The 20,074-nt window shown below is 46.1% G+C and overlaps 1 protein-coding gene across 3 annotated transcripts in view; it reads left to right on the plus strand.

The window, feature by feature from the left end:
• LRRC20 (leucine rich repeat containing 20) overlaps window positions 1-20,074 on the plus strand; it is a 116,656-nt gene that overhangs the window by 549 nt on the left and 96,033 nt on the right. The window contains exon 1 of one of the 3 annotated variants that reach the window (XM_074958946.1): window positions 16,884-17,138. The exons of 1 other annotated variant lie outside the window; for it this stretch is intronic. The gene's annotated coding sequence lies outside the window, so the exon portion shown is untranslated. Of the gene's footprint in view, window positions 1-16,883; window positions 17,139-20,074 lie in introns of those variants that run through there. One more of the 3 variants, XM_074958944.1, reaches the window with a different exon arrangement.

Here is a 20,074-nt window from a genome sequence, read left to right on the forward strand (position 1 = left end):
GGTGGGGGCGGCCTGTGGCCGCTGCCGCTACGCGGGCTGGTGCGGGAACGTGGCTCCCCCCCCCGCCAGCGCTTTGTGCCACCCGCTGCTCGGGCACAGCCGGGGGCGACTCGCCCCCTTGGACACAGGCCGCGCCAGCGGGGACTCAGCCCCGGCTCGCGAGCTGCTCGGGTCTCCTGGGCCGAGCTCGCCGGAGAGCCGCACGCAGGGCTGGCAATATGCTTGGGACACACGTGCGTGTTCAGTACCCCATGTGCATGCTGGGTGGTTCGGGTTGGTGTGCACAAACCTGTGGTGCAACAGTGCCTTGCAGGGCTCGCTTTTATTTTATTTATACAGATTACTAGTGGTGCCTAATAAGGCACTTTACAGACAAAAAAAAAAGACAGTCACTGCGCTGGGGGGTTTACAATCTAGATTTCTGACGGTGCGAGGAGGGAGAGTGATGGGGGGAGGACAAGGGATGCAAAAAATAAGGCCCAGAACATCTAATAAGTAGTGTACCATATATAGCAACAGCGCTCTCTGCCTATTTTTTGTAACATGGGATTAAATAATAAGGAACTGGAGCTCCTCTAAAGAACATACATGTTGCTCCTAAGTGGTGATTGCTCTTAGGAGGTGATGCTGTGAACAAGCATCTACTTACTGTGGGAAAGTTAGATAATGGCACCCACATACATAACTTAAACACAGCAGCCTGGAGATGCCTGTAGAGCATAAATGACTAATATTTGGATTTTTTTAGTCTAAAGTTTCAAAATAAATCATGCGATTGTCTCTAAAAGCATCTTGGATTTTTTTGTCTTTGCTTTATCTTTTTTCTCTCTGAAGTCTCAATTATTTTTCTGGTTGTTTTTTGGACTTTCATTTTAAGTATTGTCTCTGCCTCTTTCTTACATCTTCATCCACAAAATGGCATTGATTGTGCTAGTGCGATTTTGTAACCTAAAGTTCCATGAAACCAGCTTTCTTGCAATATTTTGCTGTAGTGCTGTTATTTTTTATTAACTGTGGCAGGGTAATTAGGGCAACTTTATTATCATTACCATACTTATATGCTGATTTGTTTAGTGAAATGCCTGAGGACAAGTTAATTGCTATCAAACTACACTGTGTATTTTGTAATTCTTGCAACCTATATCAGGTTTAATTCAGAACAACCAAGCTCTGGTGTTGGATGCCTCAGGAGATAAGAAGTTAAACCTTTCATCTCCTGCCCACTGGCTGAAGTAATGATGAAAGTAATGAGTGGCAATTTGATGACCTGTGTGAAATGAGCAGGTGGTCTCAATCTATTTCCTAATGGACAGGTGTCCCTATCATAAAGGAATACATAGCTGTAGCACTCATTGGAACCCTTAGTGGTGATGTTAGGAGAGAAGCTAATGATTAACCAGGCATGGAAACTGAACTACCTTCACCTTAAAGGCCCAGTTACAATATGAACATTTTGCCAGGTCTTGACACAGCTGTCAACAGTAACATTAGCTGAATAGGAGCTGAACACAGTTCAGTGGTTAGCTGGCAGGTCACTGAACACAACTTGTAGTATATTGACTCCCAAACTCTGTTCAGCCCTCATTCAGCTAACATGGCTACTGCCAACAGTGTTCAGAAACTGTACAATTTCCAAGTGTAGACAAGCTGTAGAGATGCAGGTGATCGTTAAAACACATTTATGGAGCAAGATTAAGAAGCATGTACTGTCAGTGCCTATGCTGAATTTTCCTGGGGAAAATCAGTCTTTCACTTTATATTTAAAAAAAAAAAGGGGGGGGGGGGAGAAAAGACGACATAGTCCATTAGCTTGAACATTTTACTGTTGTGTGTGCAACAAAGTATATTTTACCTTGTGGCTAGACATCCTGCGTCTGGTGTATTCCCATTTACTGCTAGCCAGAGACTGACAGACAGGAACTGGGAGATAAACTTGGGTTTTCTGCATGGCACTCTTGGCTACACCCTGCTCTTAGTGTGAGGAAGCCTTATCTGTGCCAACTGTGGGTCAGTTCCTCAACACCACGAGCCTCTGGAAACACAAGTGCTGCTTTCCAGGCTGCTGCGGGCCCGCTTTCTCTTTACAGGTTAATAATAGGCACACTCTAACCCGAGTCCTCTGAGCATCTCCCTGGAATGTCCAGCGTCTGATTCCCAGGACAGTCATAGAACTCACATCTTCTGTGCCCAAGGGAACAGTACACCACAGCTTACCAGTTGCACCATAGAACACAGCTCTGCTTAACACACACAAACTTATTTGTTTTCTCTATAAATAAATCTAACCAAGAACAGCAATTTCAAATGACAGCAAACAAAAATATTAGAAACAAAGGGTTAAATATAATATAAAATCATAATGCTCATACTAGAGCCTAAACTTAATGAACAAGACTTTGTCAGTTCATACAGAGCAAAAGCTCACCCAAAATCTTTCCATCGCATTACAGCCAGGCGTACCTGTGATCTTCCTATCATGAAGCAAACCGTTGTTAGCTTACTTCCTAGGTAAAAGATGTAGGTACAGAGACTCAGCTTGCAGTTATAATCCCAAACATCCATTGTTTCCACTTGCAAACAGGCTAACCCCCACTGCTTGTTTTTTTCCTGTGTATAATCCCCCCTGGAGACTTCACAATCACTTGATTAGCACTGTGCTCAGACTGCAAGTAAGCACTCATTGTGAAGTGTATAATATTCAATTTACATGTAGACAAACAAAAAATCCCTCTCTAATTTGAGTCTAACCTTTTGGTGAGCAGCTCCAAGTCACAGACCTTAACATAATTTTCAGTTTATGTGCATAACTCCTGACATATTATGCATACATACATTTTGCAATGATTATGAAGTCCAGTGTAACACAGGCTTGCAGCAGAGACCTTACATGGCATTCTTTGGCAAACTAGGATGTAGATACATGCACATTTAAGGGATCCCTGAGTGTGGTATCTCAAGCCCCCTGCCAGATGGCCCCAAGTGGCACCTGGGACACAATTCCAGAACACTAACCATTAGCAGCAAGACCAAATATCTTGAGAGCACAAGGGTGGCAGTGATTATGAAATGCTATTGTGATCAGAGATTAGATTGGCTTCATTGGTGGTGATGCAATGAATTGATATTTTTCTCTGGTGGCTGCATCTTGTTCCAAAAGAAGGCAGCGTGAAGCAGTAGCACTAAGTGAGGTAGAAACTGTGTCTTCATTGCCAATGAGTGTTGTCTCTGAAGCCCCATGACCATTTAAATATCATTTAAAAATATTTTGCTCATGCTCAAAGCATACAAGACAAGCAATGGATAACCATATTATGAAGATAGCACAATCTTCTCTGAATTACACTTTATTTTGGTATAATGAGTGGGTACATCTTGGGTTGTAGGCGGACACTGAGAGAGTATCACCATTTTTTAAAACCAGTCTTATTTGTGATAGTGATAGGTAAAGAATGAATGATAAAAGTCAGTGTTGGAGTGCATTCTTGGTATTAGGACATGATCCACAAATTTTTCTGTATTTTATCACAATAGCATTCTTGATTTGTTGGCTGTGGAGGTACAATATACACGTTTATTATTGACTTTTAAAAAGCAAATTACAGTAAAGAATTAAAATATTGTGTGAATGAAGTGCTGGGGAAATGTGGCCGTCCATTTTAGTTTCTCGGAGAGGTGGGGCCTCCAAGGTGAACTAATTACAGAAACATGAATGACCTCCCCTTCAGGTGAGAGGAGGGGACCACCAGGAATCAGAAGTCAATTAAATAGGGGGGACAGATAAAAGGTGCAGAGATGGGAGTGAGAGCAGAGAGATTTTTTTTTCCCTCCCCCCAGCTTTTGAAAGTATCTTGTCTCCTCATTGGTCATTTTGGTCAGGTGCCAGCGAGGTTATCCTAGCTTCTTAACCCTTTACAGGTGAGAGGATTTTTCCTCTGACCAGGAGGGATTTTAAAGGGGTTTACCCTTCCCTTTATATTTATGACACCCACAGAAGGGGTACTGCCTGAGCATTGACAGAATAAGTTTCGCTCACACTGTTCTGTCATAGTGTTTCACCCCTCTTGTTGCCAAGAGAAAAAAGGGGAGAGACCTCATGGTTAATCGCAAACCAGTCTCTCTCACTAAACAATCAAACTGATAGCAAGAAACATAAACCTCAATTACAGGACAGTCTCCCTAACCAGGCAGGCAAATAGAGGCAGAGATCTGTGAACCCCAATTACAGGGCAATCTCACCAGCAAACCTGTCAAAGGAGTGAGTTTCACTGTGCCTCTGTGGGTCACAACTGAGAATACAAAATTCAGGACAAACTGCAGAGAAATAGAGCAGGCACCCCCAAAACTGGTGGCTAGTCTCCCATAAGTTCTACCAAACCAGCAACAAAAGTAAACTTCTGTTTCACCACACTGGCAAACAAGTCAGAAAAGCAGTCGCCTTAGGCATTTCAGTCCTTGTATCACCACCAAAAACACTAGACTTAATGATGACTGGTTCTTTAAAACCAGTTTCACCAAAGAAAAGGGTTCTTCTGATCCCAAAGGACCATCCACACACCTAGGTCAATATATAACTCAGATCTTACCCAATAATCATGCTGCTGCCAATCCTTTAGTATCTAAAATCTAAAGGTTTATTTATAGAAAGAAAGGTGAGTTAAAATTGGTTAAAGGAATCAAATACATACAACAATTGCAAAGTTCTTGGATCAGGCTTGTAGCAGTAATGGAGTAAACTGCTGGCTTGTTAAGTCTCTGGTTGCTTCCAAATCACTGGAAGATCTTCAGTCCTTTGATTAGAATGCTCCTATTTGTATAAGTTCATAGTCCAGAGGGTTGAGTAGGAAAGAGGAAAATTAGAGATGTTTCCAGGGCCTTTTATACCTTCTACCAATTGAAGGGAAACCCATTGTTCTCACTGTGGAAAATTACAGGTAACAAGATCGTGTTTGGAGTCACATGGGCAAGTCACATGTCCATGCATGATTTTGCGTAGTCCTAGCAGAAACCATGAAGTGTAGATAGGCATCTCCCATGGTCCATTGTGATTTAAATGTTTCTTGATGAGCCATTTAACTTGAATAGTCCCTCCAAGATCTGGAGGCTAAATGCCATGTGGGTGTTATCACAGAAGCAAACATTTGAAATACAGGTATATAGTTAATTTTCATAACATCAGATACAAAAATAATACATGCATACAAATCACATAATATTCAGCAAATCATAACCTTTCCATGGACAACTTACTTCACATACTTTGTACAAGACTTGTTGCAATTATATAACAGTGGTAGCAACAATGATCTACATGGTCATATTTTAATCGGATAACATAACAGAGAGATCCCACAATATCTCTGCTGCAGAGACGGTTAAACCCCAGTTACAGGGTGATCTCCCTAATAAGGCAGGCAAATACAGGCAGAGATCTGTGAAAAAACTGTTACTCACCTATTGTGACTGTTGCTCTTCGAGATGTGTTGCTCAAATCCATTCCAATTAGCTGTGGCACGCTGCATGCACAGTCGTCGGAAAGCTTTTCCCCTAGCAGCACTCGTCGGGTTGGTTGTGGAGCCCCCTGGAGTGGCGCCTTCATGGCGCTCAATATATGACCTTGCTGACCTGGCACCACCTTAGTTCCTTCTGGCTAGTCTGACGGAGGGGAAAGCGGGTGGGTTTGGAATGGATATGAGCAACACATCTCGAAGAACAAGTTACGATAGGTGAGTAACCGTTTTTTCTTCTTAGAGTGATTGCTCATATCGATTCCAATTAGGTGACTCCCAAGCCTTACCTAGGTGGTGGGGTCAGAGTTAAGGAAATGCTGATTGTAGGACCGCTCTACCGAAAGCCGCTTCGTCTCTGGCATGCCGGACGATGGCATAGTGAGAGGTGATGGTATGCACTGAGGACCAAGTTGTTGCCCTGCAGATTTCCTGGATCAGGACCTGAGCTAGGAATGCCGCTGATGAGGCCTGGGCCCTAGTGGAGCGTGCCGTGAGAGCTGGGTTCGGCATTCTGGCCAGCTCATAGCAAGTGCGGATGCAGGACATGATCCAGGATGATATTTCTTTGGGAAAAGACTGAGAGGCCTTTCATCCGGTCCGCCACCGCTACAAATAGCTTGTTCAATTTTCTGAACATCTGAGTGTGCTCGATGTAGAAAGCTAGGGCTCTTCAGACATCAAGGGAATGTAGCCACTGCTCCTGGGAATTAGCATGAGGCTTTGGGTAAAAGACGGGTAGGAAAATGCCTGGCTGGTGTGGAAGTGTGACACAACCTTGGGGAGAAAGGCCGGATGTGGTCTGAGTTGCACCTTATCCTTGTGGAAAACCGTGTAAGGCAGTTCTGAGGTGAGGGCCTTTAGCTCAGAGACTCATGTGGCAGATGTGATGGCGACCAGGAAAGCTGTCTTCCAGGACAGATACAGGAGGGAGTACGTGGTCAGTGGTTCGAACAGGGGCCCCCATGAGCCTTGAAAGGACCAGGTTAAGGTCCCATGCAGGGACAGGCTGGCAGATCTGAGGATATAAATGGCCCAAGCCTTTGAGAAAGCGACCAACCATAGGGTTGGCAAAGACCAAGCAGTCAGACATACCCGATGGAAGGCTGAAATGGCAGCGAGGTGAACCCTTATGGAGGATGCTGCCAGGCCTTGCTGTTTCAGGTGCAGGAGGTACTCCAAGATGAGAGGTATCAGCGCTGGGGGGGTGTGGCGCTGGTCACACCAACACGAAAATCTTTTCCACTTTGCCAGATACCTGGCTCTAGTGGAGGGTTTCCTGCTGCCTAGCAGGACCTCTCTTACTTGTTCCAAGCACAGATGCTCTGTGGGGTTCAGCCATGAAGCTTCCAAGCCGTGAGGTGGAGGGATTGTAGGTTGGGATGACAGAGGCAACCGTGGTCCTGAGTGAGTAAGTCAGGGAGGAGAGGCAACATGACCAGTACGTCCACTGACCGCTCCAGCAGCGTGATGTACCAGTGCTGGCGAGGCCACACTGGAGCTATCAGAATTACCTTTGCCCCCTCCCTGCAGATCTTGAGCAGGACTTCGTGCGCGAGAGGGAACGGAGGGAAGGCGTAGAGCAGGTGACCTCTCCAGGGTAGCAGGAATGTCTCCATGAGGAAGCCTGGACCTGCGACCCTGGAAGGAGCAGAATGCTGGGCACTTCCTGTTGCATTGGGTGGCAAAGACCCAAACCCCTGGATCTTGGAACAATGGAAAAATCAGTCAGGTTCTTAAAAGAAGGATTTTATTTAAAAAAAAAAAAAAAAAGGTAAAAATCATCTCTGTAAAATCAGGATAGAAAATACTTTACAGGGTATTCAGATTCAAAACACAGATGATTTCCCTCTGGGCAAAACCTTAAAGTTACAGAAAACAGGAATAAACCTCCCTCTAAATACAGGGAAAATTCACATAAAACAAAAGATAAACTTATTCGCCTTGCCTGGCTTACCTACACTGGTTGCAATATTGGAGACTTGGATTAGGATGGGTTGGAGAAGATGGATTTATGTCTGTCCTCTCTCAGTCCCAAGAGAGAACAACCACGTAAACAAAGAGCACAAACGAAAACCTTCCCCCGCCCCACAAGTTATTAAAGTATCTTGTCCCCTTATTGGGTCAGGTGCCAGCCAGGTTAGCTGAGCTTCTTAACCCTTTACAGGTAACAGGATGTTGCATCTGGCCAGGAGGGATTTTATAGCACTGTACACAGAAAGGTGGTACCTACAAGATCTCTATCAAGCATTCTTACAACTACAATACCCACCTGCGGAAGTAAAGAAACAGATTGATAGAGCCAGAAGAGTTCCCAGAAGTCACCTACTACAGGACAGGCCTAACAAAGAAAATAACAGAACGCCACTAGCCGTCACCTTCAGCCCCCAACTAAAACCCCTCCAACGCATTATTAAGGATCTACAACCTATCCTGAAGGATGACCCAACACTCTCACAAATCTTGGGAGAAAGGCCAGTCCTTGCCTACAGACAGCCCCCCAACCTGAAGCGAATACTCACCAACAACCACATACCACACAACAGAACCACTAACCCAGGAACCTATCCTTGCAACAAAGCCCGTTGCCAACTGTGCCCACATATCTATTCAGGGAACACCATCACAGGGCCTAACAACATCAACCACACTATCAGAGGCTCGTTCACCTGCACATCCACCAATGTGATATATGCCATCATGTGCCAGCAATGCCCCTCTGCCATGTACATTGGTCAAACTGGACAGTCTCTACGTAAAAGAATAAATGGACACAAATCAGATGTTAAGAATTATAACATTCATAAACCAGTCGGAGAACACTTCAATCTCTCTGGTCACGCAATCACAGACATGAGGGTCGCTATCTTAAAGCAAAAAAACTTCAAATCCAGACTCCAGCGAGAAACTGCTGAATTGGAATTCATTTGCAAATTGGATACTATTAATTTGGGCTTGAATAGAGACTGGGAGTGGCTAAGTCATTATGCAAGGTAGCCTATCTCCCCTTGTGTTTTTCTCCTACAAACCCCCCCCCCCCAAGACGTTCTGGTTAAACTTGGATTATTGCTGTGCACATTGTAAGATGAGCTATTGCCAGCAGGAGAGTGAGTTTGTGTGTGTGGTTTTTGGAGGGGTGTGTGTGTGGGGGGGGGGGTGAGAAAACCTGGATTAGTGCTGGAAATGACCCACCTTGATTATCATGCGCATTATAAAGAGAGGTTTCAAAGAGGGATGGGCTATTACCAGCAGGAGAGTGAGTTTGTATGTGTGTCTGTGGGGGGGGGGGGGGGGAAGGGTGAGAAAACCTGGATTTGTGCTGGAAATGGCCTTCCTTGATGATCACTTTAGATAAGCTGTTAGCAGCAGGACAGTGGGGTGGGAGGAAGTTTTGTTTCATGGTCTCTGTGTGTATATAATGTCTTCTGCAGTTTCCACGATATGCTATGCATCCGATGAAGTGAGCTGTAGCTCACGAAAGCTCATGCTCAAATAAACTGGTTAGTCTCTAAGGTGCCACAAGTACTCCTTTTCTTTTTTCCTTCCCTTTATGACAGTGAGCTAGCTGTAATTCATGCCCTTCAGCTTGCTCTTGTCTCCCCAGCTTACTACCTCAGCCTTCCCCCTCTCTCAGTCACTTCCCCCCAGCCTCAGATCATGCACCCACTTTTACTGCCTCAGTGCTTCCTGCCTAAACTTGATCCTTTCACACCATTTGTGCCACCTCAGAGCTTCCCATCCAACCTAGTGCCTGGAGCTGCCTCCCTGACTAACTCTGCTGCTTCTTCCTGCTAGGAAATCAGGAACTCACTTTTTCCTATGCACCAGGAGCCCTAGCTCATGCCATCTCCACAACTCGTCCTGAGCCTAAGCCCATCTCATGCCAATTAACTCTCACCCTGTCCCTGCTTGTGCTTCTGCAGCCTTAGCACCTCTCTGAGCTCCAGCCCCACCATTTCAGTGTCACCATCTCAGTTGAACCCACTCTGCCATATCAAACTCACTGCCTTCCTCTCACCCTAAACCTTGTTCCTCCTTGTGCCACATCAGCCCCGCCCTCTCACCCCAAGTCCCATTCCCACTTGTGCCGCCTCAGCATCTCCCTCACACCTCCTTTATAAAGAACATAAATATTAATATTATTAGTCATTTGAATAAGGAACTAGATTTGAATGGCTGTGACAAAATTTTGACTATCTGTGACTTCTTGGGTCACCCCCACAGTGACCCAACCATGCAAATGTTATAGGTTGTGAAGTAGATGTGACATGCCTTTCTCTAACCCAAAGGTTTTATTTCTACATAATATGCTGCTACATACCACGCATCCCTCCACACCTTCTATTTTTACAAATAGCACTTGAATGAGGAAATGGGGTTTTGAATGGCTATACATGATAAAATACCTCTTGGGTCACTTCAAGTGGCATATCCTAAAAGTTAGGGTATGTTTACACTTGGAGCTGAGGGTGTGATTTCTTGCTTGCATAAACATAGTTGTACTAGCTCTCATGGAGCTAGCCTTCTAAATATAGCAGTGTAGCTGGGGTAGCATAGGTAGCAGTGAGCAGCAGCAGCATAGGCTAGCCGTGCCAAGTACAAACCCACCTGAACCCCGTGGGCATGTAGTCAGCATGGTTATCCCATGATAGCTTAGTGGGTTAAGCATTGGCCTGCTAAACCCAGGGTTTTGAGTTCAATCCTTGAGGGGACCATTCTGTGTGACCATTGTTTTTGGGGGCGGGATAGCTCAGTGGTTTGAGCATTGGCCTGCTAAACCCAGGGTTGTGAGTTCAATCCTTGAGGGGGCCATTTAGGGATCTAGGGCAAAAATTGGGGATTGGTCCTGCTTTGAGCAGGGGGTTGGACTAGATGACCTCCTGAGGTCCCTGCCAACCCTGATAGTCTATGATTCTATGACTCTCACTACCCTGGCTACACTACTATTTCTAGTGCACTAGCTCAATGGGAGCTAGTGCAACTAAGGCCTGGTCCACAGTATGCGGTTATTTCGGGATTAGCCGAGTTACCTTGAAATAAAATTGGTTCCGTCCACACGACCAAACCAGTTTTTTCAATTTAAAGAGCTCTTTACTCCGATTTCTGTACTCCACCTTGGCAAGTGGAGTCGTGCTAAAATCAAGATCGCAGTTCTGGGTTACAGGTACTGTGGACGCAATTTGACGATATTGGCCTCCGGACGATATGCTCCCTTCTGACCACTCTGGACAACACTCTGAACTCCGATGCACTAGCCAGGTAGGCAGTAAAAGCCCCGGGAACTTTTGAATTTCCTGTTTGGTCACCATCAGCACAGGCGACCATCAGCACAGTCCACCATCACAGGCGACCATGCAGAGTCCACCATCACAGGCGACCACACAGCCCCGGATTCGCAGACGAGCTCCAGCATGCTCCGAACGGGAGGTACTGGATCTCATTGTATGTTGGGGAGACGAATCTGTTATGGCAGAACTACATTCCAAAAAAAGGAACGCAAATACATACGCTAAAGTCTCCAGGGTCATGACGGAAAGAGGGTACTCCAGGGACACAGAACAGTGTCGTACAAAAATCAAGGAGCTCAGGCAAGTGTACCAAAAAGCCAGGGAGGCGAACAGCCGCTCTGGGTCACAGCCCCATACATGCTGCTTCTACCGTGAGCTACATGCAATTATGCGGGGTGGCGACACTACTACCCCACCACTGTCCATGGACACCTGCAAGGGGGGAGTAGCACGGAGCGAGGAGGATGAGTTTTTTTGGAGGATGAAGAGGAGGAGGAGGATGGCGCACAGGCGGCAAGTGGGGAATCTGTTTTCCCCCCTAGCCAGGAACTATTCTTAACGCTGGAGCCAATAGCCTCCCCCTACTTCCAAAGCCTGCTCCTGGACCATGACCCTGGAGAAGGCACTTCTGGTGAGTGAGAGCTTGATTGGAGCCACACGGTGGGGGGAAACCCAGCCGCGCTGGGCTCTTCGTGTTTAGTTTAAAGGGCTCATCCCTGCTCAGAGCCTCATCAGAGCCTCACTGGGCTGTTTGCATTTATTTTAAAGGGCTCATCCCTTCTCAGAGCCTCATCGGAGCCCCATGGTGGGTGGGTGGGTATGTGTGTGTGTCGAGGGGCGGGGGGGAGTGTTGTGTGAAGCGATCATCCCAGAGAGCCCGCAGGCTGCCTGCAAGCTGAATTCTGTTGCCTGGCTGCATGTGATGGCTTACTCACACCAAAGTGGCAGGCACTTCAGGATAAGAGGCAAAATGAGACCTTGTGCAGAAAGAACATGTGCTGTGTACTATGAATTGCCTGTTTCACTGAGAAACAGTGTCCTCTTTGTGCTCTAAAATGTATCTTTTAAAATACTACCATGAACCAAACAGCACAGCTTCTGCTGCCACTCTGCTCTCCTACGTTTCGCACCCTTTTTCCAGGATTACCCATGCAGGCGCCATAGCCATGGAGCCCGATCAGATCTCCGCTGCAGTTTTGACCATTGTAAATACCTCACGCATTATCCAGCAGTATGTGCAGTACCTGCAAAAACCGGGTGAGGAAGCGACAACAGCACGATTACTATACTGATGAGGATATGGACACACACGGCACGGCATGTGGCGATGGGAGATCACGGTGCTGTTGGGCCAGGTTCATGCTGTGGAACGCCGATTCTGGGCCCGGGAAACAAGCACAGACTGGTGGGACCGCATAGTTTTGCGGGTATGGGATGATTCCCAGTGGCTAATAAACTTTCGTATGTGTAGGGCCACTTTCATGGAACTTTGTGATTTGCTGTCCCCTGCTCTGAAGCATAAAGACACCAAAATAAGAGCAGCTCTCACAGTTGAGAAGCGAGTGGCCATAGCCCTGTGGAAGCTTGCAACGCCCAACAGCTACTGGTCAGCTGGGAATCAGTTTGGAGAGGGGAAATCTACTGTGGGGACTGCTGTGCTGCAAGTAGCCAGCGGAATCATTGACCAGCTGCTATCAAGGGTAGTGACTTTGGGAAATGTGCAGACCATTATGGATGGCTTTAATGCGCTGGGGTTCCCTAACTGTGGTGGGGCGATAGATGGAACGCATATCCCTATCTTGGCCCTGGAACACAGGGGCGGCCAGTACGTAAACCGCAAGGGGTACTTTTCCATGGTGCTGCAAGTATTCGTGGATCGCAAGGGACATTTCACCAACATCAACGTGGGATGGCCGGGAAAGGTGCATGACACTCATATCATCAGGAACTCTGGTCTGTTTGAACAGCTGCAGGAAGGAACTTACTTCCCAGACCAGAAAATTACTGTTGGGGATGTTGAAATGCCTATAGTTATCCTCAGGGACCCAGCCTACCCCTTAATGCCATGGCTCATGAAGCCATACACAGTAACCTGGACAGTAGTAAGGAGCAGTTCAACTATAGGCTGAGCAAGTGCAGAATGGTGGTAGAATGTGCGTTTGGACATTTGAAAGCACGCTGGCACTGTTTACTGACTCAGTTAGATCTCAGCACAATCAATATTCCAATTGTAATTGCTGCTTGTTGTGTGCTCCACAATATCTGTGAGAGTAAGGGGGACATGTTTATGGCGGGGTGGGAGGTTGAGGCAACTCGCCTAGTGGCCAGTTTCGCACAGCCAGACAACAGGGCAATTAGAAATGCGCAGCTGGGCGCGCTGCACATCAGAGAAGCTTTGAAAGCCAGTTTCGTGACTGTCCAGGGTAAAGTGTGAGAATTGTGTTTGTTTCTCTTAAAGTTACCTGCCCCCTATATATATATATATATATATATATATATATATATATATATATATATATAAAGGAAATAAAGTCACAATTGTTTAAAAACTGTTCTTTATTATTTGTTGCACAAAACATTGAGAGAAATCAGAAGCTAGATGGGGGAGGGGGAGTATTGGTTTGGGGGTGGAGGACGAGGGAAGGACAAGTCCAGAAACCAAATCAAAATTTAGGATATGCCAAATTTCTGCTGCTTGTGCAATCCTCTGGGGTTGACTGTGTGGGTCCCCATAGCCTCCCCCCTTCCCCCCCGTGTTCTTAGGCATCTGGGTGAGGAGGCTATGGAACTTGGGGAGGAGGAAGGGCCGTTATTCAGGGGCTGCAGCAGTCTGTGGTCTTGTTGCCTTTCCTGCATTAGATCCACCATACAGCTGATCATGTCAGTTTGCTCCCCAATGAGCTTGACCATAGCATTCTGCCTTCTCTCATCGTGCACGTCCCTCCTCTCTTTGTATTCATGTAACGCTTTACACAACTCCACAATTGTTTGCCTCCACGCGTTCAACTGGGCCCTATCAGTGAGGGAGGATTGCATGAACTCGGCAAACGTGTCGTCCCGAGTTTGTTTTTTCCGCCTTCTAATCTGGACCAGCCTCTGGGACGGAGTAGATACGGACCGCATTGAAACATTTGTGCCTGCTGCAAGAGGAGAAAAAGGGAACAACGGCTGAAAATGGTTGTCTTCTGTGGCTTTCACAGAGGTGGGAGCCCAAGACAGACAACATGGAGAAGCTCGGAAGTGTGGCAACAGCGGGAGAGCAGAGTTGGCTGCGGAAGCTGTGCTGCTCGGTTCACGATGGCCAAGCAGAGTTGAGTTGGAGAGGTGGATTCATAGTAGCAGGAGAACAGCGGTGCACTGTCTGCTGAAAACAGTATGGCGTCTGCACGCCAAAAAGGTGTGAAACGATTGTCTGCCTTAGCTTTCTGACAACACACACCCAGAAACACCTGCAAGAATGTTTTTGTCCCATCACGCACTGGGAGCTTAACCCAGAATTCCAATGGGCGGCAGGGACGGCAGGAACTGTGGGATAGCTACTCACAGTGCACCGCTCCGACATTCGATGGCAGCCTTGGTACTGTGGACGCAATCCGCCAAATTCACGTGCTTTAGTGGGGACACGGAAGACCGAATGTATAAAATAGCTTCCGAAAATTCAAATAGAATAATTTCAAAATAATTTTGTACTGTAGACGTACCCTGGGTATTTCTAGTGAGTAGGGAATCCTACCCTAGCTCCAAACATACACGGAGCTTTAGAAGTGAAGTGAGGGTGTGACCTGTGACAGCATATTGCACAGAAACAAAGCTAAAGCTTCAGGTCAGGAAATGCAAAATCTTACTTATCTCAAAACAGTCTAATGATCACAGGGATGTGTCAGTGTGGGGGTGACCTGAGACGTATTTTTGACTTATAACCAGTCAAAGCCCACATCCTTATTCTAGGTTTCAGAGTAACAGCCGTGTTAGTCTGTATTCGCAAAAAGAAAAGGAGTACTTGTGGCACCTTAGAGACTAACCAATTTATTTGAGCATAAGCTTTCGTGAGCTACAGCTCACTTCATCGGATGCATACTGTGGAAACTGTAGAAGATCTTTTTATATACACACAAAGCATGAAAAAATACCTCCTCCCACCCCATTCTCCTGCTGGTAATAGCTTATCTAGATGTCCTCAATATAGCGCAAGTAGATAGGGGCGTTAGGAGACGAGAGCTGAGGAAGCGTTGTTCTAAGTCAGCCATAAAAATGTTGGCATACTGTGGGGCCATGCGGGTACCCATAGCAGTGCCGCTGATCTGAATGTATACATTGTCCCCAAATGTAAAATAGTTATGGGTAAGGACAAAGTTACAAAGTTCAGCCACCAGGTTAGCCGTGACATTATCGGGGATAGTGTTCTTGACGGCTTGTAGTCCATCTTTGTGTGGAATGTTGGTGTAGAGGGCTTCTACATCCATAGTGGCCAGGATGGTGTTATCAGGAAGATCACCGATGGATTGTAGTTTCCTCAGGAAGTCAGTGGTGTCTCGAAGGTAGCTTGGAGTGCTGGTAGCGTAGGGCCTGAGGAGGGAGTCTACTCTACTTGCGCTATATTGATGACATCTTCATCATCTGGACCCATGGAAAAGAAGCCCTTGAGGAATTCCACCATGATTTCAACAATTTCCATCCCACCATCAACCTCAGCCTGGTCCAGTCCACACAAGAGATCCACTTCCTGGACACTACAGTGCTAATAAACGATGGTCACATAAACACCACCCTATACCGGAAACCTACTGACCGCTATTCCTACCTACATGCGATCCATCGTCTACAGCCAAGCTCTGCGATACAACCGCATTTGCTCCAACCCCTCAGACAGAGACAAACACCTACAAGATCTCTATCAAGCATTCTCACAACTACAATACCCACCTGCGGAAGTGAAGAAACAGATTGATAGAGCCAGAAGAGTTCCCAGAAGTCTCCTACTACAGGACAGGCCTAACAAAGAAAATAACAGAACGCCACTAGCCGTCACCTTCAGCCCCCAACTAAAACCCCTCCAACGCATTATTAAGGATCTACAACCTATCCTGAAGGATGACCCAACACTCTCACAAATCTTGGGAGACAGGCCAGTCCTTGCCTACAGACAGCCCCCCAACCTGAAGCAAATACTCACCAACAAACACATACCACACAACAGAACCACTAACCCAGGAACCTATCCTTGCAACAAAGCCCATTGCCAACTGTGCCCACATATCTATTCAGGGGACACCATCACAGGGCCTAATAACATCAGCCACACTATCAGAGGCTCGTTCACCTGCACATCCACCAATGTGATATATGCCATCATGTGCCAGCAATGCCCCTCTGCCATGTACATTGGTCAAACTGGACAGTCTCTACGTAAAAGAATAAATGGACACAAATCAGATGTCAAGAATTATAACATTCAGAAACCAGTCGGAGAACACTTCAATCTCTCTGGTCACGTGATTACAGACATGAAAGTTGCTATCTTACAACAAAAAAACTTCAAATCCAGACTCCAGCGAGAAACTGTTGAATTGGAATTCATTTGCAAATTGGATACAATTAACTTAGGCTTGAATAGAGATTGGGAGTGGCTAAGTCATTATGCAAGGTAACCTATTTTCCCTTGTTTTTTCCTACCCCCCCCCCCCAGACGTTCTTGTTAAACCCTGGATTTGTGCTGGAAATGGCCCACCTTGATTATCATACACATTGTAAGGAGAGTGGTCACTTTAGATAAGCTATTACCAGCAGGAGAGTGAGGTGGGAGGAGGTATTTTTTCATGCTTTGTGTGTATAAAAAGATCTTCTACACTTTCCACAGTATGCATCCGATGAAGTGAGCTGTAGCCCACGATAGCTTATGCTCAAATAAATTGGTTAGTCTCTAAGGTGCCACAAGTACTCCCATCCTTATTCTAATTATTAATAAATAATTCCTAATATAAATAGGTATAACAGTCACTTATTTATTTTGGTGACATTTCTAAAAAAAAAAAAAAAAAAGGTAATCTTACATGGATGAATTCCCTAAAACATGTTGACCTTGGAACAAGGAACCGTGATTAAGGAACCGACTTCTTCACCCTTGTGCCTAACCCGCTGTCAGAGCTCCTGCATTTCTTGGCTCTGGGTCTTTTGCTGCTCTCTGTCAGGTCCTCCGCCTTGGGTTTCCCTCCCCCGCTTCCTGTCCCCGGCAGTGTGGCTGTAAAAGCAGCTGTTGCTGTTCTTCACAATGGTTGGGGGAAACCGGACAGACGGAGCTGGGAGTTCAGGCTGAGCAGCAGCAGCAGCAGCGTGGGTCTGGTGCTGGGTAAGAGATCGTCCGTCTCTTCCCTCAGCTCGCCCGGAGAGAAAGATTAGAAGAGCTTCCTCCTCCCCCTCGCACACAATGGGGCCTGCGGATACCGCCGAACTCCCCGACGGCGTGGGGCTGCCGACGCAGCCCGAGAGTTTGCACTTCTCAGTGCAGGCTGCTAACATGCACTCGTCGGCCCTCGTTTCGCCCGAGGGGTTGCGTCCGCCAGGTCCAGGAAACAGTGAGACTGAGAGCCCCGCCGCTGGAAATGAAAGGAGGCTACTGTAATGCACGCAGCCTGCTTCCTGCTCTGTGCATTTCGGCAGCGCGCTCCTGCTGCAAGGGCGCTGAGGGCAAGAGAGGGGGTGGCCTTCTCTCCCCCTGCCCGAGAGTGGGAAAACAAATAACTTCTTATGCTGTACATTTTGGTGTTGGAAATTGGAAGTTGAACATGAAAGTGTGGGGAGGGTGAAATTCCAACTTCTGTGGCTGGGTGGGAGGGGTCTTCCTGCCTCATCATAGTTGGGTGGCACGTGAAGTAATTGTAGGATGTATGCAGATATTGCTGTTAATCGTCCTTAGTTTTCCCCGTAAATGAAAAAGTAAGCTGTACTGGATCAATGCAGACTGTGACAGCATTTGGTTGTAATATCACTTGGGTTTGCTTAGGCAATATTGCAGTCCAGCTCAGTGTCAGATTTGCATGGAAAGGTATCTTGGATCTGAAGTCTTGGGTTTCTGCCACCAGTCTAGTATTTTAATTTTTACTGCTCAGTCAACTAAATATAGGACCACTGCTGCTGGGTCACTGTCTAGGAGGGCTTAGGCATACTCCTTAGTAAAGATACCAAAAGCATCCAAAGGAGGCATGACATGGAGATGTGCTGCTTGACCAGCTATAGACTGGGGTTCTAGGCTACTGCCTTTTGCATGATGTTACTAGATGCATCAACTGGTCCTTTCTACTTCTTTCCCGTTTTGGCTCATCTGTTGTTCTTACAATTCTTTTTGAGCTAAAATTCTTTGTACTTTGTCTCCCCAGTTTTCTATTAATTCATGCCAACAGAAATGCCAGAGGTCCCTTTTGAAAACAAAATAGATTAATAGATTTTAAGGCCAGAAGGGACCATTATAATAATCTAGTCTGATGTGCATAACACAGGCTATAGAATTCCACCCAGTAATTTCTGCTTCAAGCCCATAACTTCTGAGTATTGTGATCTCACAAAAAGGGCAGTCCAATCCATCACTGCGCACTACTGTTACGGCGATAGGGCTGGTCTCTGCATCCTAAGACATTCAACCAATGACCTCAGCAATCACTATGAGTGATTTCTGCATACTTCCAGGTGAAGTTTAGAGTTGGCTAGTGGTAGGAGAGGTAGTTAGAAGCAGAGTTTTGCCTTCTACTCCGTGAGTGAACCCTAGTAAAGAGGTAATGGGGAGGAACCCAGAGAAGGCCTGGTATTAGAGGCCTGCTGTCTTAATTGCTGGAAAGTTCAGGTTACTGAAAACACAAGTATTTTTGTAAGGACTAGTGAACTGAACAGTTCCTCTTCTGGATATACCTAGGTTTCATTTGCATGTATTGTCGCTCTGGTTCCTTTTTTCCATGTTTATTTGTATGTTTTTTCTGGGCCTCAATTTGTGTGTAAATAACTTGTGTTCCACTACTCCCTATGAGGGTTGCTTCTAAGAATTTTTAAATGAGGCCATATGTCCTCATTTTGTCTACCTTTGAAACATTCTGTGTGAAAGACACACTATAGGGTACCAAGTAGACATTCCGCCCTGGTGAGACAACAAAAATGGGACAACATATAATCAGGCGCAGATTAGCCACTAGGCCAACGGGGCCTATGCCCGGGTGCCCTGGCTCCGTCCACCTGCCCAGTGCTCCTGTCAGGGAGCGGGGGCTTGCCCCACTCTGCATGCTCAGTGCACCTGCTGGGGAGCTGGGTTAGGGCACGGGGGCTTGCCACACTCTGCCTGCCCAGCAAGCCCCCGTGACCCGACCCGACTCCCTGGCAGGAGTGCTGGGCAGGCAGAGAGGGGCAAGCCCCTGTGCCCCGACCCTACTCCCTGGCAGGAGTGCTGGGCGGGGCTGGGAAAGCCCCCACGCCCCCATCACATTTCCCTGGCGGGAGCAGTAGAGGTAGGGGGACACACTGCAGACAGAAAGGATGGGGAGGGGCCCCCACTTGTTCTGGGCGAGGGCCCCACAAACCCCTAATCTGCCTCTGCATATAATAAAGAAAATCCTCCAGAATTTAAGGAGAGTATCACAGGTTTTTCTTTTTCCTGTTGTACCCTTCCGCCACCTGTGGACAAAGGATTATCTAGTCCAACAGTTAAATATTCAGACGATTGTAGGGTCATGGGAGTCCTTGTGATTTAATATATAGTTAGGAGTTCTGACATCCTGAACAACTCAGATCTTCATATGGGGCTCAATTTGTGAGGCTTGGTGTTTTTGGTTTTGGGAAGAGGTGTTAATATTTTAATTTACATATTTATATTTAGTGTGAAAATTCAGTGTTTAATTATTGGAAAAAATAGGTTTAACAAAAGGTAGTCAATAATATTAAGAATCTACAAATGTCTTTTTTTTTATTTTGATAGCCATGACTGACAATTTTGATTTAAGAATATAACTCAAAGCAATTAATCATTTTAAAGATACATTTACTCATTTTGTAGTCTTTTGGATGGTGCAACAATAATGACAGTAACGAGTAATTAAGGGAGATTTAAAATTGAAGTTCATGGAGTCTGTTCATTAAATCAAAAATTCAGAGTATTTTATGTAGTTACAGTGTAGTTACTTACATTAGTGGAAAGTACATGCAAATAACCGCTATTTCTGATTTAGTAATATTTCTCACTTACTTTGTACTATTGTAAATGACTACATAAAATGCAGGGCAATGGAGTATCTCACCCGTTGTAAA

This window comes from Natator depressus, chromosome 7 (assembly GCF_965152275.1).
Source record: "Natator depressus isolate rNatDep1 chromosome 7, rNatDep2.hap1, whole genome shotgun sequence".
NCBI lineage: Eukaryota > Metazoa > Chordata > Testudines > Cheloniidae > Natator > Natator depressus.